The sequence below is a fragment of the Rutidosis leptorrhynchoides genome, chromosome 5 (genome assembly GCF_046630445.1).
Source record: "Rutidosis leptorrhynchoides isolate AG116_Rl617_1_P2 chromosome 5, CSIRO_AGI_Rlap_v1, whole genome shotgun sequence".
Lineage (NCBI taxonomy): Eukaryota > Viridiplantae > Streptophyta > Magnoliopsida > Asterales > Asteraceae > Rutidosis > Rutidosis leptorrhynchoides.
Genome location: NC_092337.1, coordinates 51,708,025 through 51,714,024, shown reverse-complemented (window position 1 = coordinate 51,714,024; position 6,000 = coordinate 51,708,025).

The window sequence follows — 6,000 nt, the reverse complement described above, 5'->3', positions numbered from 1 at the left end:
ACATACAATACCACTTATTATACATATAGAATGAAATATAACACATAATAACTTTGCTACTCGGCAGCTATAAAGGTAATTCTAATTAATACGCAAGTCATTCAGCAAAGGCAATAAAGACACGTAATTCATAAGTCCAAAAACAAGTCATGCATTCTGGTTTTACTAAGACGACTTCCCATCCTTGGTCTTGTGGAAAGTAACCGTTATGACCATTGGCTAGGCAGCATGTTGTAATGTCATCAAAAGGATGAGGGTTTCGTAATGTCCAACAGCCCCGTAATAATCTAAAAACCTTGTTTCTCACCCCAACTACTGAATCCGTCACTTGTGGGAAGGTTTTATTTAAAAGTTGTAATCCGATGTTCTTTTTCTCACTTTGGTAAGAAGCGAACATCACTAACCCGTAAGTATAACATGCTTCTTTATGTTGCATGTTAGAAGCTCTTTCTAACTCACGAAATCCTATGTTGGGATATGTTGAGTCAAAATATGTTCTTAACTCGTACCGTAAAATTGCATTTGGGTTCCCCGCATTTAACGCTTTAAAGAAAACATGGCGTAACTTACGGTCTCCCCAATGTGATATACCCCACCTATCAAAGGAAAGCCTTTTATAAACTAAGGCATTTCTGGAAAGTCTTTCAAATGTTTGACAAGTTAATTTCGCCATAACTAAATGTGCTGATGAATTCTGACCGACTCTAGACAAGATTTCCTCAATCATATCCTCTGGTAGGTCTTCTAAAATATTCAGTTATCTACCCTTAATGTCCATTTTGTTTTTATACTGTAAAATAGACAAGGATTAGATTCGTAAAAGATAATTAACAAACAATACAAGTAATTTTTACATAGAACATAAAAGTACAAGTACACTACATAAAATATAATACACAACATGATTACAACCCTCTAATCTGAATCACTGGTTTCTTCTTCTTCGGACTTGGTTCGTTTTCCTAATTTTCTAGGGATATATGGTGTTCCTCTAATACGAGCCGTCGTTTTCCACAATGGTTTAGAAAAACCTGGTGGTTTAGAGGTTCCCGGGTTATTGTTACAATTTAGGAAATACGGATGTTGCCGATACATATAAAGTTCATCGGGGTTGGAATCAGGTTTCTCTATTTTTATATCTTTTCCCTTATTATTTTCTTTTGCTTTATTAAATTGGGTCGAGGTAATTTCTATAACATCATCGGAATCCTCATCGGGATCCGATTCATCGAAAAATTGGTAATCTTTCCAATATTTTGCTTCCTCGGCGGAAACACCATTGACCATTTTTAATTTTGGAGCATTGGTTGAGGATCTTCTTTTATTTAATCGTTTTACTGTAGGTATTAATATTTCATTCTCCGAAACCTCTTCTTCTTCCGGTTCCTCTTCTTCCGGTTCCTCCTCTTCTGGTTCCTCCTCTTCCGGTTCTTCCTCTTCCTGTTCTTCCTCGGAAATTTGTGAATATTCCCAAAATATATTCGACTCTTCATTATTATTAGGTGAGTTGATGGGATTTGTACTAGAGGTAGACATCTATCACACAATATCAAACACGTTAAGAGATTAATATATCACATAATATTTACATGTTAATAATATATAGTTTTCAACAAAAAGTGTTAAGCAATCGTTTTTAAAGAAAACACGGTCGAAGTCCAGACTCACTAATGCATCCTAACAAACTAGGTAAGACACACTAATGCAATTTTCTGGTTCTCTAAGACCAACGCTCTGATACCAACTGAAATGTCCCGTTCATATCGATTATAAACGTTCCATATTAATTGATTTCGTTGCGAGGTTTTGACCTCTATATGAGACGTTTTTCAAAGACTGCATTCGATTTTTAAAACAAACCATAACCTTTAAAATATTACAACGATTATCAAATAATGATAATCTAAAATATAGCGTTTTCACACGACCATTACATGTAACATCCCAACCCGTTAACCAACCAAATACGCGTAAAAAAAATTGTATACTCAGCGTAGTGCACGGCCTGGACAGTTCTGATCAACTTGTTCGTTTCACGCGAAAAGATCCTCGACTTCCCGACACAATTAGACCAAACGGTTTTCACAACACATTATAATAAGTAAAACTAACACGTTTTGATAATAAACATGTTTTACGACACCGGGTCCACATCGGCCCGTTTTACGAGTTAAGTACGAAATACAATTTTCAACCCCAGTGTCTAACACAAAATAAAAGCCGAGCATGGCGATTGGGGATACGCTACCCAATCCTAATCCAAATCCAAAGCAAGTCCACTAATCCCCGCGCTCACTCGAGCCACCGTCTCCAAAGCAAATCTATAATAAAGGTAAACAACGAGAGGGTAAGCTAACGCTTAGTGAATGCAATAATTATACATATACATATATAATATACCTACTTGCATACACTTACACAAATACCTCATACACGCTAGCAAGTTACATAGCATACCTTCGCAAGTATAACTCTAAATTCTTCAAGACCACAAGCTAGCACCACAACAACATATATATAACTCGAATAATATAAAATGTTACACTACAACACGTCACCATGGTTAACCGATTACACAAGGGAATGGTACTTCGAATTTCCCACCGGTATTCATAACAACCGTTAGTGTACAACGAAATATATCACTAATCCCTAGGCCATTCGGACAACGAAATATCCGTTCAAAGCAATCGTTAGTGTACAACGAAATATATCACTAACTCCTGGTCGGATTGGACAACGAAATATCCGTTCAAAGCAATCGTTAGTGTACAACGAAATATATCACTAACTCTTGGTCGGATTGGACAACGAAATGTCCATCGTTAGTGTACAACGAAATATATCACTAACTCTTGGTGGTATAGACAACGCATACCCGGCCCCTCCCCCGCCCTACAAATAGATACATTATATACGCACATGTATAATCATTCCACTCACCTTGTCGCCTTGATGAAATGCTACCGAATAATCCGCAACTCGCCGATGAAATGTACCTATTCCATCATCACAATTACAACAACACACTTAGAGTGGATTTACAAACCAACTCAATTTGACCCTTAGTGCAAATTCGACCAATTGCACTTACAAACCCAAAACGCGCCCAAACTAACCAATAATCACTAACACAAGTGAAAATGGTCTTATTATGCCATTTGAACCCAATCTTAAGTGTTAAACACTTATCATTCTCAAAATCAACCAAAACCCCAATTTTGACTCATTTCCAAAATTAGTCTTTCAAATACACAAAATGGGTTCTAACACTTCCATAATTTCTAATCCTAGTGATTAAACCCAAATACAAGTCCTAATCATGGCCAATTTGTTCACCAACCCAAAATCCACCAACAATAACCAATAACCCGATTACTAGCATCAATAAACTCACTTCATGAGTTTAAATGGGTTTCCTAACAATTTTAAGTTCAAACCCTAACTTTGAATATCAAATCAAACAATGAAATTCGGATTTAGAACTTACCACAACAACCAAAACGTAGCTAGAAACGAGGTGAACAACTTTAAAACCCGAGACTTTGATCAATTCAAGCTCCTTCTTCTCCAAAACCCCAAATCTCTCTCTAGACTTCTCTCTCTCTCTCTCTACGAATGGATGAGAGTGATGAATGGATGTGAAAATGATCCAAAGTTAGATCCAAACCAACTGATAAAACTCACAGATCCGACCTCAAGTGAAATAACCAAATTGCCCTTCATTAAACTCAAAATTAGAAAAAGTAGAATTCTGTCGCTGGGCAAGTGCGCTGAGCGCACACCTAAAGGGTGCGCGGCGTGCACTACAGTGCTGAACCGATTCTGACCTTTTTGATTTATACCACGCTTCACCCATTATACGCACATCATTTTAACTCTAAGTACCATAAATATTTGGGTGTTACAACTCTCCCCCACTTAGAATCGATCACGTCCTCGTGATCCTCGTCACTTAACCGTCCGGATCTACACTCCACGATCCTCAACATAAGTTCCAAATTCGATCTCCACCACATTACGCATTAATCCGAAGATTATTCCAATAACTAAAAACACACTTGTACACGTTCCGAAACGTGCAATACATACAACATCCGAAATCCATAACGATCACTTGGAATACGCGAGACCGCCACGTACTCTTCCAACTTCTCTAGGCAATCCTTCTCTAAGAGTCACCATTAATAACCAAATCATCACCCACGATCTATTAAAATTCACAAATCCAAGCACAAGAATTTGTTATATCCCTCCAATCGGGAAAACTCAACCGATCTCGTACCGAGATATCAATCCCTGGAAGTACTCTCACCAAGTACAATGCTAAGAACAACCAAGTCTCAACCTAAGGTCAACGACCCAAATGATGAACACCAAGCAAAAACGAATCCTTACGGATAACACTTACCCCTAGCATCCCCCGTAGTGCGCAAACACGGCTAGTATGCAACTATCGTACATCGTAAGCAAGCGACCAAAACCGCTAACGTCCAAATCGACTAAGGCATCACATGTTCAAATCGTGTGAGTAAAACACGGCTATTACTCACAATCATACGCACAAACACGGCTATGTGTATAAATATGGAACACATGAATGGTACTCCCATTCCGATATGGTTATACCACGATTAACCAATAATACAAGGGAATGGTACTTCGGATTTCCCATCGGTGTTCCCAACAACCGTTAGTGTACAACGAAATATAACACTAACCCCCGATGTGTTCCAAAACGGCTATGCAACACTATTACCAATGTGTGAGTAAAAATCGGCTATTATTCACCACCATGTGTACAAAATGGCTATGTGCACAATTCATACGGTCAATTAACATCATAAACCTACAAGTAACGGTTCTTTCCGAAAACCGCTCACCATCAATCACAACCAAGAGTGGTTAACTAAGAGCTAATCCTTCTGGATATCACTCATCACCTATCGCTAGTCAAACGTGGTCAACCTAGAGATAACCCCAAATAAACACATACACGTAAGTACCTCGTAGTACACAATAATGGCTATCGTGTAACTACTACCCAAAGTATACGATAATGAGGCATCGTACCCTTTCTCAAAGTCCCATTATGCTATTTCCAAAGGTAACCAAACGGCTAACACAATCGAGCCAAGAACCACCCATATTGCGCATAGGCACAACAATAATTCCCTAGAAGAGAATCCGGCACGCACATCCCTTAACCGAGGGATCTTACCTTGCTCGTCGAACGCGTAAATTATCTCCCAATGAGATTTACCACATCACCACCTCGGTGATAATTTAAATCCAAAAACCATAAGTACAATTTATTCCAAATCGTACTTTTACCACAATCGACCAATGTAGGTCTCAACACTAGCTTCGAATCCCTACGAGCATCATCTAAATATCACTACAATAGAACACCTTCGTGCGAGAGTACAAACTCCCCCACTTAGAACTCCGCTCCGTAACCACATCACCGAACAATAGCATCCCGTGGAACGACCACTTATCAACATACACAACCAATATCCTCATTGGTCATAGTCCTTGAATTCTCATGGATTCGTTTTCAACAATAAATCCCGATGATAAACACATGCTCACTCTCACGGAAGGAGTGACCACTAATCCAACAACTAATGCGCCATTTGCATCATCATAACCCCTAAAAGAGAGACGAGGTACACCCATCTTGCATAGTTCCTAATACGCACATCATCAAACCTTGCTCCAACTTTGAGCATACGAAGGTTTTTAACCTATTCTTAAACACTTCAAACGAAGAGTTTACCAAAAATTTCGCAACTTAAACCTTGCAATGCTCCGGTTGCTCTAGCTTGTCAAATTTCCACCTAGTCACTCATGTACTTAAGGGTTTCTCCCCGGTACCCTAAGTACAATGTAACCGCAACACCATCGGAGTCGATCACCACGCTAGTAGGTATGAAAGAGGCACCTAATGTTGCGTCCCGTAGACTCCATTACTAACATTCATCTAGGCCAAACACT